General features: G+C 39.4%; 1 long non-coding RNA gene across 3 annotated transcripts in view; it reads right to left on the reverse strand.

The window, feature by feature from the left end:
• LOC107200976 overlaps nucleotides 1-13,215 on the reverse strand; it is a 43,721-nt gene extending 30,506 nt beyond the window's left edge. For 2 of the 3 annotated variants that reach the window (XR_001519914.1, XR_001519913.1), the window contains exon 1: nucleotides 8,959-12,383. This is a non-coding gene — a long non-coding RNA (uncharacterized LOC107200976). Of the gene's footprint in view, nucleotides 1-8,958; nucleotides 12,384-12,633 lie in introns of those variants that run through there. The other variant, XR_001519915.1, reaches the window with a different exon arrangement.
• Nucleotides 13,216-15,401: the final 2,186 nt, after the last annotated feature.

Consider the following 15,401-nt stretch of genomic DNA (forward strand, 5'->3'; position numbering starts at 1 on the left):
AAGGAAGGAAGGAAGGAAGGAAGGAAGGAAGGAAGGAAGGAAGGAAGGAAGGAAGGAAGGAAGGAAGGAAGGAAGGAAGGAAATTAAAAATCAATAATAGTAGTAAGAATAATTAGAATAATAATTAGAATACACAAACAAGTGATGCATTTGCTAACCACCTGCCAACTTATGCCCAGCCAGTTCCTGAGCAGTGGTCCCCAGCTGGTTTCTCTGTAGTTTATGTGCTGTGCATGACACCATATGGTATGGGATATCCCTTTGGTTAGCTGGGTTCACTAGTCTTGGCTGTGTTCCCCCTCAATTTACTGTATCCCCCAGCCTATTCACTAGTGGGGTTGGGTGGGGTGAGCAGCTGAAAAGTCCTTGACTTAGTGTAAACACTGCTCAGCAACAACTGAAACTTCAGTGTGTCATCAACATTATTCTCATACTAAATCTAAAATTGAATTTGGATTTAAGCCACTAGGAAGAAAATTAGTTTTAACCCAGCTGAAAGCAGGATACCTTAGTGAGGCATCCCTGCACCCATGAACCTGAAAAGCTCAATCCACCCTTGGGAATTCAGGTTAAGGACAGAGGAAGATGCTTTAGTTTCTGCCCCATGAGAGTCAGCACCACTGCTGAATGTGTACACCACCCTCCATAGTTTCTGGCCCTCTTCTGTGCTCCATTCTGCTCAAACGGACACAGACCGCTGCATCTCCTGGTTGCACCTGTTAGCTGCACTCTGCCACACATCTGTGTCACAGAGGTATACTTAAATCTCCTGTCCTGTGGGATATAACCCAGCTGCTTCTCTTAGTACAAGGCTGGCAAGACACATATTCCTAAAAATACAGTAACAGATGCGGTCTTCAACAGTCCCAACAGAAACACTTGGGAAATAATTCTTCTCACTGGGATTTCACATTATTTGATGCACATTGGTTCTAAAGCAGTTCTAATAATGTATAAAAAGCAGGCATTGTTATCCTCTAATTTTACTCTTTTGAATCTGTTCATACCATTGGAAATAGTTTAGAGACATCATTTTTTTCTTCAGGAAATGGGTACTACCTATTATTGTACTCTAGGCAGTTCATTGTTTTCCTTTTGATTTTAGGTGCTTCCTTGGTCAGCTAGTCAACTATTCTAGATACTGGTTTGAAACAGTAATGGGAATCTAGACATCTAATGTAGGAGACAAGCTAGTCTCTACAAATAAGAAAAATTCTTACAGGTAATTATAATTTTAACCTACTGAAATTTCTGGAATTTAGATCCAAAAAGATTGATGGCTCTATATGCTACAGATGATATGAGTTCCAGGTCCTTAAATCTCCAAAAACTAGGCATTTAGATTTGCAATACATCTGCTCAATGCATGAATGAATGCAAAATTGGTTGTGATATCAAATGATTATGTTGGATTCACAACTGTTTACCACTCTCCACGAACATAATTCTATTTCTTATTCCTATTTTAGCAAAGAAAATGAATCAGTAACTGTTAGCTGTTGAGAAAAATTTAAGACCTTTGAGAAAATAAAACCTATTTTTAGTTATGGCAAAGAGAGAAAAGTAAATTAAACACCACCATCCTGCAATAATCTGCATAAACTGTTGAGGTCAGAAATTGAGTCTTCCTTCTGTACTGGGAATTGTGAGACTTTCAAAAATAGATCTATCAGAAATAAATTATATAATTATATATATAATAAATTACAGTAATTGAGTTGGTTTACTTCCATCTGGTGAAAGATGTCAAAGGAATGTACAAGCAGAATTTAACAGGCAAATGAACATTCTTTCCCATTAAGGCTAATATGGAATAGAGTGAGTATCTCTATCCCTACTGAAGAATGAACCATGGTCTCTGCTAGACTCCAAATAATGCCCAGATACTCTTGGTGAGACCAGTAATTGTCTAAGGACAAGAACTTTCAGGGGAGTTTTCCAACAGTTTGGCAGTAGAGACAACACATTCATAACATACGAGAGAATACCATTATCTAGCATACACATATCATTTTTGCAGTAAAAACTGCAAAATCTAATACCACTTTTGCACTCAAGAATAAATTTCTAAAAATATAAGTTCATTAAGATTCTTCTTATTGGGAGGTGGATTTAAAGATATATTTTTGAAAGGAAAAATAGCATTTTAGTTTGATTTTCCAAAAATAAAATAGTAGTATAGTGGTGTTACACCATTCATCTGTCTGTCTTGCTTGCCAATCAAGTGAACATAGAATACAAATTCAACAAGCAAGACTTTACTAATATTCAAATCAATCTTTCTTTCTTAAGTTCAAGTCATTATGTAAGATGTGATTCTCTTTCAAAAGTTTAATTTTAAAGGATAATGCTATAAGGTGAGTAGAAATTGTTATTACACAGCTAATACACATTGAAATTGTGCATCTGCATTCAAGTCTACAGTAATAAAATCACCCTGTAACACACATAGGTATCCAGACTGGTAACCTGCTCTGCCTCTTGCAGGACACTGTGGCCCTCAGAGGGCCACAGCACAAAAAACACAAGTTGGAACACAGGAAATTTTGACTACATGTAGAAAAAACAAAACTCAAAAATGTTGGAGTGCTTGGCGAGAGAGTCAGTAAAGAGTTCTTCCTTGGTGATACATCAAGGGTGACTGCACCAGGCCCTAAGCAGCCTGCTTTAACTGGAAGAAGACTGGACTACACAATCTCCAGAGGTTCCTTCCAACCCACACAATGTTATGGATGCTTATATAGAGTCTAATAAGCAGAAAAGGAAGAGCTGGTGAGAGAACTTAAATCTGATCCAATTAATTCACAAAATAAAAGTGAATCTTGAAATAGATTCATATCGCACTGGCAACTAACACATATTAAAGCATATCTGTGTATCTTACTGGATTGCTTAGTCTTTTTTCTTTGTTCAGCTGCAGGCATTTGACTCCCCTGTAACCTCTGTTTTTAGTAACCTCTGAATTTCTGAGTCAATCTCATAAGATGGGAGGTTTGCAAGGCTGTCACCAATAAACTATCACTGATGTATATAAAGTTTCTGTATTCAGCAAGTTAAGTGAAAGATATGTCATACCTGGAAACAGCAGAGAACACCACCCAAGTGGTACAGGCATGTCTAACCTTAGTCAAAATCAAATGGATCTAGAATCCCTGAATCTAATGCAGAGCTGAACAACTGCCTTAAGATCATTAAAACAAATAAGAAAAGAGAGGAAACAGTAACAAGAATGTAGGCTTCCAAAGAAATGTGGAACATCAACCTGAGTGCTGAAAGCAGGTAAGTTACAATCACTATCTGCTGTTTCTAGCTTTTTTAAGGAATAGGGTTTTGTGCACGTTCTTTACAAATGAGCAGAACTATACCCAAATGGGTGCTGTACCTGACCTGTACTAAACCTGTAAATTAAAATAAATATGTAGGGCACAAACAGAGAAACCCAGAATGAAAGAAACAAGATGTGGAGTGCCAAACGTGTTTTGTGGTTTTTCTAAATCCTGAAGATACCTAGTCAGCTTGCTAGCTGTCACTCCAGAAAGACACAGCTTCTCCTTATGTGTGAAGAGATTATCTGGTGTGCCAGGTAGCCTGCTTTGTCTCAAATGGTGCCTACCATCCATGTTTAGGCAAGTGAATTGAAGACAGCTTTTTCAGACCAAATATAAAATTTGTGTAATTGTGTCTCACTTGTCACTGCAGAGGTTAGAGAGGGAGATTTTGCCATCCCTTGTTATATTTCTCAACTTATCCTCTTCACCCCTCATGCTATGGTGGGATGAAGTAAGGGCCTTTTAGAGAGAAAATCAAAAGAAAGCCTTGTTTCAGACTGAAAAAAATAACCTGGTAATTCAGGCAGGTCAGACTGTCCAAAGATTTTTATTTCCAAGCCAAATGATTTTGACTATAGTGGTCATCTCAGACCCTGATATCTTTTCTTTGGGTATTAAATAATAGTATTTTTGTTTTAAAAAAAGTGTCTATTGAAGCACTGAAAGGAAAAGACTATCCACATCTTTTGTGAGTGAAGCATTCAACTTTACGAAAACCACAAGGAAAATCTTGCTTCAGATAACATTTAAGTCTTTATTTACCAAAAAATTCCCTCAGTAGCCTGAGGCTAGACCATGCACATTTGATATGATACAGACAGGAGACTATGCTGGAAATGTTTCAGATAAATTTCATCAAAGGAGAAAGGTGTGAAATAGTTTCTGTATGAAGAAGGTTGAGCAGATCAGGACTATTCTGGTTGGAGAAGCAGTAATATAGGCCTAATAAAACTCTGAATGGCAAGAAGAAAGTGAATAGAAATAACAGTTCATGGATTCTTCCCATATAAGAACTAAAGATTATCAAATAAAATAGTAACTTGCAAGACCAAAGTAGAGATCCATCATTCAAGACACTTCACACAAGGTACACGCAAGCACTGTGAATCATTTTTACAGGATGTTGCAGGTGCTACAATTTTATATTGTGTGTAAAGTGGCTAGAAATATTAATGGGGAGAAAAAAATCAAGGACTATTAATTACAGACATGTCACATGCCTGACTCCAATTTGCACAGGCGCAGAAAATTTCAGTATATGTTTGGCAGACACACACCACTGACTATTGTGAGACAGGCTACAGGGCTGGAGAAGCCTTTGGGCTGCCTGATGTGGCCATCCCTATACTCTTAAATCCCTTATCTGAATGAAGCAGAGCTGTGTTTTGCAATGAGGCTGCTTCCAAAGAGTCCAAAGCTAACATACAGCTCTGTGATTTTGAGCAGAAACACCACCCTGCAGCTCCAAAACTCCTTCTGAAAATTGCTCATCTATTCCCAGGATTATCTGATGAAAAGAACAATAAGAAAAGAACATTCTGTTTAAAAAAGAACCAACCAGCTCTTTATCCAAACCAAAACTCCACACTTTTCTGAGGTTTCCCTTCCAGAACCACAAAAGACATTGGCACGTTCTATAGACTCAGGCACCAGTAAAATCCAATATGTATCTAAAGAAGACTGATTGCCTGTCCTTACTGCAATGATTCTAAGGCCCAGTGCTCCACAGGGGAGAGATACAAGACAGCCAGGAAAGACATTGTGAAAACAGACAGTGAGCATATAAATCACCAGTGCAACTCAGACATGGAAGCTGGAAAGATGACTTCTATTTGGAAGATAAACTACATTGTACATGCTAAGGCAGAGCAAGCAAATCTTCTGATATAGGTAAAATGCAGAATACTGTGGGGACGGGAAAGGAATCAACCTTCTTCCCCCAGTGAAAACATTTGCTTTATTGAGCCAGAAACTGGAAAGGGTTATTTTTTTCCTTGTGCTGAAATACCTCCAGACCATAGCTGAGAGGAGGATTGGGGCACTTGCCTACAATGATTCAATCTAATATGGAAAAAAATATATGTTCTTACGATGATTTTCTAACACCAAAGTATTTGTCTGCTTTAATAAGCCCAAAGAACCTAAGTGTCTGGTGATTTCTTGTCATAAATCAGGTGCTCATTAAAATAAAAAAGCATTAAAAGAAGGTAAAGATTCTGGCAAGAGTCTTGAGAAAACAATTGAAAAGCATTTTTGAAGTTTCAGTCACTTTGGTGCAATACTGCAAAGGCCACAGCTCTGAGCAGTAGTAGTTCCAAAGTCAACTTAGTCTGTCAACTAAGTACCTTAAAGCTCCTGAATTTACTGAATTTTAGACCACCGATTCCGCTTTCTGCCTGTGACTGGATATTGCCTGCTTAGAATGACGCGCAAAGCTGCGGTTGTGGGAGGGAGCTGAAGAAAGTCATGCTACCTGACCAACAGGAAATTCAAAGTGCATCAATTCTAAGAGTCCAAAGAGCTGTTGAAAAGTAAGATAAGGTTCAGAAGGGGATTACTGTGTCCTAAATGTGATATTTTTATTGAGAGGGCAATGCTTAAATTACATTTTTATGAGCCAGAGTGGCATACCATCACTTTTTCATTTTACTGGGAAGCTTGCTGGGACTTCTCTGGTTCACAGCTGCAGAACGGATTAATTTTATCCTCTCCTGAATGAGACCTTCAGTTTCAGTGTAACTTCTAACTTGGAAGCAGCATGCAGGGATATTACAAGAGTAAAATTATTATATCATGAGACAGAGTAAAAGAGAAACATGAATAAAAATTAATAAAACACTAAAACTTGATTCAGCAAAACATTTATATGGAGGTTAGCCTTAAGCATCCCTGGTTAGTGAAGCACTAAAGCATGTACTTGGGCTTAATTGAAGTTAATGGGATTTACACAGGTCCTGAAGGTAATCATATGTTTCACTGCATCATTAAATCAGAACACAAGTATGAAAAGGTAAGGGTTATCCTCGGGGAATTCCACTGAAATACAGGGTGATACAAAACTATAAATCATGTTAAGGTATTCGTTATTAAAATTCAAACACAAAAATACATTAAAGAAAGTGCAGGTTACATAAGAGCTGAACCTCAGAATAACACTTTGTTTAACAAGATATCTGAGACATAGGACCTGTTTCAGTGTAAAATCAGAAGTAACTACAGCAAAGCCAAGACTGACGCAGCTGAGATCAATATTAAACCCCAGAGAAGGGGAATTTTCTAAAAGTTTAGGGGGAGGGGAAGAAAAATGGAGAACAGGTCCCCAGAGAATGTGATAAATGGTGATGGGTTAGGCAATATAGTTCTGCTTCCAAAAGCCAGGCTTAATCCTCACTCAGGAGTAGACATTGTGCCACATATTTAATCTATCCCTTAGAGAGAGTCAAAAGGATCAAAAGCATCACACAGATACTTAAAGGGAAAGGTCATATTCCCATTGAGGACTAATGACTATATCCGTTCCTGCGAGCATGGGGATTTCTGGTGAGGGAACTAAAACTGCAGTGTTTCCAGCGTTAACTCTGGCTGTAGGGTGTCTGCTGCCACAACAGCTTCTTGAACCCTTCCCCTTTACTCCAAACCCTCATGCTGTGAACTTGCAGCTCCCTGTGTTTCTCCTACAGCTTTTCCATATCTTTCAGCAAAGGGATTTAACAAAACTAAGCTCTGTGATCAGATCACCCAAAGCCACTGCAATGTCTCAAAACTACCAAAGCCTTTGTGGTTAAAGAAGAATTGTAGAGAGCTGCTATAATTTAAGAGCAGGGATTTTTTTTTTCCACTGTAGTGGTTCAATGTGTGTTGTGTGCACACATGTGCTTCAGCACAGATGGAGATTCAAATGAATATCAGACCCTTTGGTGTGAGTTCAAATTTCCTGAAGGTGTTGGAATGTCTGTAAAACATCAGATGCCCTTTTGGTTGTTTTTTTTATAAATACATTTCGATTCTCTGCTGATTAGACATTTCACTCTATTTAAGAAAATCAGGAAAAAAATGACAACATATTTTAAAAATTTATTATGGAAAAAAAGAACAGAGAAAGGGAAGGAGGTTTGGATGTCCCTGGCAGCTACCTGCCTTTCTTATACAAAGCCACCTATGATTTTTCTACAACCACAAACAAGCCAGGTTTTCTTTGTGCTCTGTCCAGAAAGGAAGTTCAAAATATGTACATCTACTCCAAAGCTATTAATCTTTTTTATAAGATTATTGGGTAGAGTAGAGAACCATTGTCATATTTCTTAAAATTAATTTTCCCCAAAGCTTCAGGAATCTTTTAAGTAAAGTTTAATATATTCTTTCTTTTTTTGTCTCCTAACACATTTACCTCCTAAACAATAGTTACTTTATGACTGTTTTACTTTCTTACTGCTTATATCCATTTCTCTATTTCTTCAGGAAAGGAAAGAAAAGAAAAAAAAAGGCAAAAATGCCCCCCAAAACCCCCAAACCCCAAAACTTTAGACCCCTGCATTGCTGGCTTTAGTTTGAGCTTGCCACTATCAACCCAGACCCATATGGCGGGAGAGGCTGCATTTCCAAAAAAGCTGAAGGATATACTGCATGAAAGAGTTTCTAAATGGTCAGTAAGACCAAGAAAACAACAGTCTCTGAACCTTTCAATTCTCAAAAATGGTTTCAATTGCATATTGAAAGTAACATAAGGCAAAGCAGCAACAAAAATCAGAGTCAGGCCCCTAAACAAATGTCATCACTGCTTAGACTTCAGTGAGGGTGTTAATTATTATCACAAAGTGAGGAAACCACAGAATTGTTGGACCAAACACACGTTTCATGTGGAGAAAGTAGTACAAACAAACCAAAAACATACATCATTTTTCATGGAGTACTGAGAAGATGCATCTATTTATTCAACAAGCCTTAGGGATCCTCCTCCTGCACAAACTATCTAACCTAACAGTACAACTTGCATCCCAAGGCTGTTACAGTCTTCCATATGCTTGTAATTTATTAACTATCTCAGCTATGAGATTACAACTGGAATAATTCAGAGTGTCAAAGGGAACTTCTTGTATCAAATCTACATATACTGTACTATGGTACCAAGACCAGAGAACCAACCCTCTCCTGTACATCCACATTTGCAGTTCTTTAAGAAGAGATTTAAACTAAACTTAAGAAATGTAATTATTCTACCTGGGTCTAAGACATGGAATATATAAAAGGTGTGTACTCATCATGCCCTATATGGATAAGCCATGCACATGGTGAAAAAATGTACTACTCACTGCAACATAGCATAGGAAGCAGTGATGCATGTAGTTCAGCAGTTATCCCAGAGAATGACAAACAGCAGGTATTTCACACTAAGGTGGCAGAAAGGCCAGAGCAAGTAGTTTTTGGATATTCTTTCTAGAAGGTATCCTTTTTCCCTATAAAGATAATGTATTACCTAGAGCTAAATAAAAAATAAAATATCCCAGTATGTATATAATACAGGAACATCATCTAGCCATTCCACAAAGATTTTGTTATTTATGAACCAATAAATAGGAATAAAATTAGTTGGAATGTTGAGAAAAAAATAGAGACTAGGTAGTTCACTGACCTGTGATCTCGGAATTAAGAAGGACAGAGCCTTTCCTGGTATCATCATGATGAGCAATTTTTAGAGCATCTCCTTGTTAAAGACAGATGGCATATACAATAGATTAGCTAAGCTGACACACTTAGGTCATGCGTCTATTGCCACATTTACTTGAATCATAGCCACACTGACAGACCTCATTTTAGGCTGATAACCATCAACTTTGTATAGGCTTGCACAGTGGCTGAACATAGGTTTCAGCAGGCAAAATCTAGGTTGAGAGAAGGTGGGAGAAAATCTCCAAGCATTGTACGAAGGTGATAGAACAAATTTCACTGATTGAAACTCCCTGGAAATTCCTAACAACAGAATCCTAGAATTGGTGTACTAAATACAGTTAAATTACTTTAGGTCAAGTAAATTTTAACTTAGGTCATTTGCCATCAGCAATTTGAGCAAACTTACCTAGCTTGACTTAAACTTAAACTGGGTTTAACATGGTCTACATTTTTTCAACTGACTCATAACAATTCTATTCCTATATTTTCTAACTGATGTATGAATTAATTTTTTTAAATGTCTCTTACTTAGAAATCTGCAAGCAAAGCCAATCCTGCACAAACCGCACCTTTACTTGAATTTATGGCCATCATTTTAGAAAGTTTATTTAAAAGAATATAACCCAAATATGTGCTTTTCTATGAAACACACTTTTCAAGTTCATTTTGCCAGAGAAAATAATAATTTTCCAGAATGGCATATTTCATTTGCTACCAAAGAGGACTGACTGTAACTTAAAGCGGGTGGCTCCTTTAGAAGAAAGAGAAACAATTTGACATGGTAGGTCTGGTATCCTTCTGCAGTATCAAATGAAGCCCTACATTTTCAAAATGATGCATGGCAACTTGAGCACGTGGTGCCCATTAAAGTCCATGCCAGCTCTCATGGTTTATGAGGTCACCAGAAGTCCTTGATGGAATTACACCCCCATCCTGCACGGTGGATTCTCTTGTATCAGAGATTCTGAATCAAAGCCTATAAGGTAAACAAAAATGTCTGCAGTCAGTTTGCTCAGGTTTGGATCACGTATTTCCACTGGAAAGAGAGAAACAAGAGAGAAATAAATTACTGAACAATTGTTAGTGTAAAAGCATGGCATGGATCTTATGATGATACATATTCCTGTATGTAAGGGGGAAATTATATCTTCCTGTGATCGTGCTCAAGGCATCTGAATGAAAAGAGAAACACTGGGGAATATTCCTCTGAAAAACAAAAGGACATCCTGTGAGAGTGTAATTACAAAGTAATTCTTTGAGTATTCCTAACTATATAGCTATCAGTCAACATACAAAACACAGTATACTTGAAGAATAAATATTCTGGGCTCTTTGTGCAACATGTGCATTTTTAGAATTTGCTGTTCTGGTGCACATATGTCAGTTTTGTATTTACTGGACCGAATCTTTTAAAATCTATCAAAATAGTAACATCCAATGTCCAAAAGTGAAACCTGGCACTCAATTTGCACAAAGACTTTGCACATTGTTGTGTTTTAAAACACTCAGTAGTTATTAAAAGACTGTGGTCTATTGGTATATTGGTTTTCATATTCTCTCCACTGCAATATGATACTGCTTTAGCAATAAACTGATATGTTGATTGAATAACTTCCAATTCCCTAGGTTTCTAGGAGTGTTCCTGGGATTGTGTCATGTAGCAGGAACAGTGACCGTGTTAGAAGAATCCTTCTTGGAAAATGAAAAGCCATGGTATCACTGGGGTCTCCTGAATCTATATATGTAAGGTAGAATAATTTTATTCAAAAAGTAGATGTTTGTCAAGTCACATGATGATATTCATTATTAAAACATGGACCAGCAAGTTTCTAGGAATCTGTACGCTTATCAAAGACAGTCTGGACTCCATCAGATTACGAAGTGTCCTAAGGTAGTTAACAATTTAGGAAGCAATTTGTATTCATTAATACATGCATACCTTGTAAACAAATGTCTAGAAATAAGAAGATATACTTATTGAAGGAGATTTGCACAGAGCAGAGAAATAATGTCTCTGAGACAAGCAGTAAATTAGGAAGCATAGCAGCAATGCGATAAGGATTATCACCAGGTGTTTCCACGGGTGCCTGGTGTCTGTGGTTTACTTAGGTTTCCATTACCCAGGGCTATGAATAGAGTACCAACCAAAAACTTAAACAGGGCAGCACTTATTTTACAGCAACCAACAAGATCAGATCAGGCAGGGAGAGATAAAAAGCTGATGCTTCATATGGCACCTCTCTGAACTAGGGAATCCAGATGAAACAAACATAGCTCTCCTGCTCCAGGATTCAGGTGACTTCACACTTACTGCCCTGTCTGTCTGTGAGCCGCAGAGGTCACCCACCGGATAAGTGTGAATTAACCATAAAGGGAATGCAACGCTGTATCAAATGAATTTCTGTAGCAGATGTGGAGGCTGTGGCAAAATTTCAGAGGTTTTGAAGGGCCGATCCCAGTGGTACAACAGCTTTGATTTTCCAAGAATGGCCGATCCCAGTGGTACCATGGCTTTTCATTTTCCAAGAAAGATTCTTTTAACACACTCTGGAGTATATTTTCTTCTGCCTTTTGTTTTAGTTTCTGTTGTTACTATTCTTTGAAAAGAAAGAAAAGTCAGGCAAGTTCATAGTGGGGCAACTTTGTCATTACAGAGGATTGAATCAGCCACTAAAGGACAAAGTTTACAGAATCCTGTGAAAGAAGCATTTTGTACACATGTTCACATGCAAACCTTGTGATATAGCCTGTAATATTTTACTTTTTGCAGCCAGGCTGCCTTTCTTACCTTTACTTAAATGAGCAGTCAGTATACACACAGCTGGCCTGGGCTACACCCCCTCCCATCATCTCTTCACCCCTTTGAACACCAAGCAACAGCCAAATTTTACTGATAAAACCAACACTAAGCAGAAGGAAAAATATGCATTCTTCATGCTGTACAGCTGAGCGGAGCTAAATGGCTAATAAAAGGTCACAGGCAACAACTTTACAAGGAGGGAAAGAAAGGGCTGGTGCTGTGGGTGAAACTGGAAAGGGAAGGAGGCTGGAGTGGTGGGCTGTGGAGGGTGACATGTCAGTCCTGCAGCTGGAGCCATTGCCAGTCCCTCTACACAGCTGAGCAGCATCACCTCAAAAGTGCATAGTTATTTCTGCAAAATTTTTTCTTCCATCTGAGGGCATTTTGGGTGAGCTGAGATCAAAGGCATTTGATTTAGTTTTATATACAGCTTAACTCAGGTAGGTATTTGACAAGGACAAACACTATGCTAGCAGACAAGAAATATTAATTAACAATTTGCAATCCCTCACCTTACACCTATATCTCAATGTCCTATTTCAGAAGAAATATTCACAACCATGATACGAAGGTTGCAGAATTACATACCTAGGCTTTTAATTAGCTTTTGGGATGTAATATATTAAAATATGTATTATAGAATTGCCTGGGTTGGAACGGACCTTAAAGATCATCTAGTCCCACGCCATGGGCAGGGACACATTTCACTAAACCAGGTATCACAGAGCTCCATCCACCCTGGTCTTGAACACTTTCAGGGATGGGACATCAACTTCTCCAACCCATTCCAGTGTTTCACCACCCTCGCTTCTTTCCTACCATTTCATCTAAACCTACCCCTTTTCAGTTTAAAGGTTTCCTGTCTTGTCCTCTCACTACATGCTCTTGGAAAAAGTCCCTCTCCATCTTTCTTATAGGCTCTCTGCAGATACTGGAAGGCTGCAATTGGATCACCTCCAAGTCTCTTCTCCAGGCTGAGCAGCCCCAATTCTCTCGGCCTTTCCTCACAGGAGACGTGCCTCTAAGCAACTTGGTGGCCTTGGAGTCACTCCAGCAGGTCAATGTCCACCTTGTGCTAGGGACCCCCGAGCTGGATTCAGTACTTCAGAGGAGACCCCACCTTGAGTATAGGTGTTGAGAGATTGCGAATTCCTGATTAATAATTTTGTGCTGCTGGAGCTGTCACTGAAACTAAAGCTGCGAGCGCCTCTGCCCTTGCCCTCCACAGGGGCCGTGTCAGCGACGCCCGGGCTCTGACCACGGCGCGCTCTCCTGTACCGAGCTCCTCTGTCCCCTCCCGTCACCTACAACAGGCTGGGGCGTTCCAGCCTCCTGCAGCTCCTCGGCAAGGCCGCAGCGCAGAGGCGGGAGCAGCACTCCGGCGTTCCCGAGGCAGCCGGGCCCGCTCCCTGCCGCTGGAGCCCGGGCCGGGCCGCTGAGGCGGGCGCGGCGCGCGCAGCACCGCTGGCCGCGTGACGCCTCCCGGCGCAGCCGCCAGGGGGCGGCCGAGCGCGGGCCGCCCGCGTGCAGCGCCGGGAGCGCGGGAGGAGGAAATCTGGGAAGCGTTGGGGAATGGCGGCGTGGAGAGAGCACTGCGGGCCGTGGGCATGGAAGCGATGGCAGGGTGAAGTCCTGCAAGTCCTGAGCTCGGCCGGCCCGGGTCTGGCTAGGCGGAAACTCAGGGAAAGCCTGGACGGAGCGTGTCCCGTTTAGACGCTGATTAAAACAGCCCCTTCTTGTTGGAAATCCCTCAGCTCGCAAACACCGCTAGGAATTCTAAAAGAAAAATGGATTTGTTATTCACAAGTAAAGCAAAAGTTGCAAACAAAAGGCTTTCCTTTTTCTTGCTGCCATCCTAAATCCATGCTTCTTTCCGAAAAGTTTTCTTATTCGGTGTGTTTAATTGACTTACTTTTTTCTCCTTCAAATGATTGCAACATAATGATACAGGAAAAGAGATTGATAAGAACTTTGAGATTAGAACTACAGAATGAGAAAACCTGAATTAATTGGAAGGAGAAGAACAAGAACGAAGAAGAGGAAGAAGAAGAAGAAACACCATAATTCAGAGAGGTAGCAATTACTTGGAGGAAAAGTAACTCATGCTTTCCTGTTAAGTCATAATACGAATGGTAGCATTTTGAACTCTTGGCCTGAAGTAGTTCTACTGAGCTTTGATCCAAAGCTGAGATGTTAACAGACGGGAAGCAGAGGAGTGAATTGGGGTGAATTTAATAGTATCCAGAGGTAGAATAATTAATTCTTATGGTGCCTAGCAGCAGTTAGGGTCTGAAGGAAAAGATAAAAATATATTTTATAAAACATAATTATATTTTATAAAAATAAGACCATAAAGGGAAATGGGCCATTTCTGTACATTTGAGAGAATAATATGCCATCCTTCCATATTAAGAGCCATGAAATCTTTATCATCTTTAAAGACAATCTTTGTCTTCTTTATCATCAACCAAAGAGGACCACTGTTTGCAAATAGTATTAAACACTGTAGACCAGCAGTTACTGTCACTGCTTGTTTCTTGGGTTTTTATTCTCTTCTTATATTAGCAAGATTTTCACAATACATGTATGAGTATAATGGCCCTCCTCATACGAGCTACAGATGCTCTCCTTTCTTTTCACCCTTGGTTATTAGCTAAATATCAAACCCTATTTGGTTAACACAGAGACTGGATCTGTGTAAGCTCAGCATAGGATGTAGCACTATTATGCTCCCGGATTTAGTTCTAAGTGTCCACATCAGTTCATCTGTATCATTAATATGTATCAGTTCCAAATAGATCATGTTTTCATGTTGGAAAAACCTAAGCCTGGGCTATCTATAAATGCAAGCTGTTCAGTGGTATTAAGACTCCCCTAGGAAGGACTCTAGGAGGTAGATTATAGATGGGGCTTAGAAAGAGTGTGCTGACCACAGCACAGATAGGCTCAAGTGCTAATTCAGACCTGTGCTCAGACACAGGGTGTCTGTTCTCATTTTTGTTTAATTGCTATGTTAATCCCTGTTCCCACAAAAGACATTGAAGTGCTTGTAAAAAACGTGCAGGACATATTCCATAGCTAACAGGCTGTAAACTGAGAGGTAAAATAAAATTATTCCATAAATACTGGAGAGATGAGCTTTACATCAAAAGAAACAGCACTTCATTTTTCAAAGGCTGAAACATCAGCACAGGTGACAATGTCTTTCAAAGTGTAGAATAGATATTAACCCACTTCACTAGAACTATGCAAAACCTCAGAAAGATGTACTTCACATGATTATGTATTATATACCAAAGGGAAAGGAAGGAAGGAAGAAAGAAATCTCCCCAGCCTTTCTGCAAATGCATACAATAGAACTCATTGAAAAGCCTCTCAGTATATTGCAGTACTGAACAGTAAATCAATGTAATCTGAATTTCTGCAGTAGCAGGAAACTTTCCAAATGATCGCTATAAATGGAGCACATGTTTTACGTATAGGTTACTATTTTTGGCAGTCCATCAAACCCCTTTGATGTGTAGACAGTGGGGTTTCATCCAGCTAGCAGGACAAGAATAAAAGGTCCGTATTCTTCCTCGTGCCAAGATCCACTCGGAGCAGGA

Source organism: Parus major, chromosome 2 (genome assembly GCF_001522545.3).
Source record: "Parus major isolate Abel chromosome 2, Parus_major1.1, whole genome shotgun sequence".
NCBI classification, from domain to species: Eukaryota; Metazoa; Chordata; class Aves; order Passeriformes; family Paridae; genus Parus; species Parus major.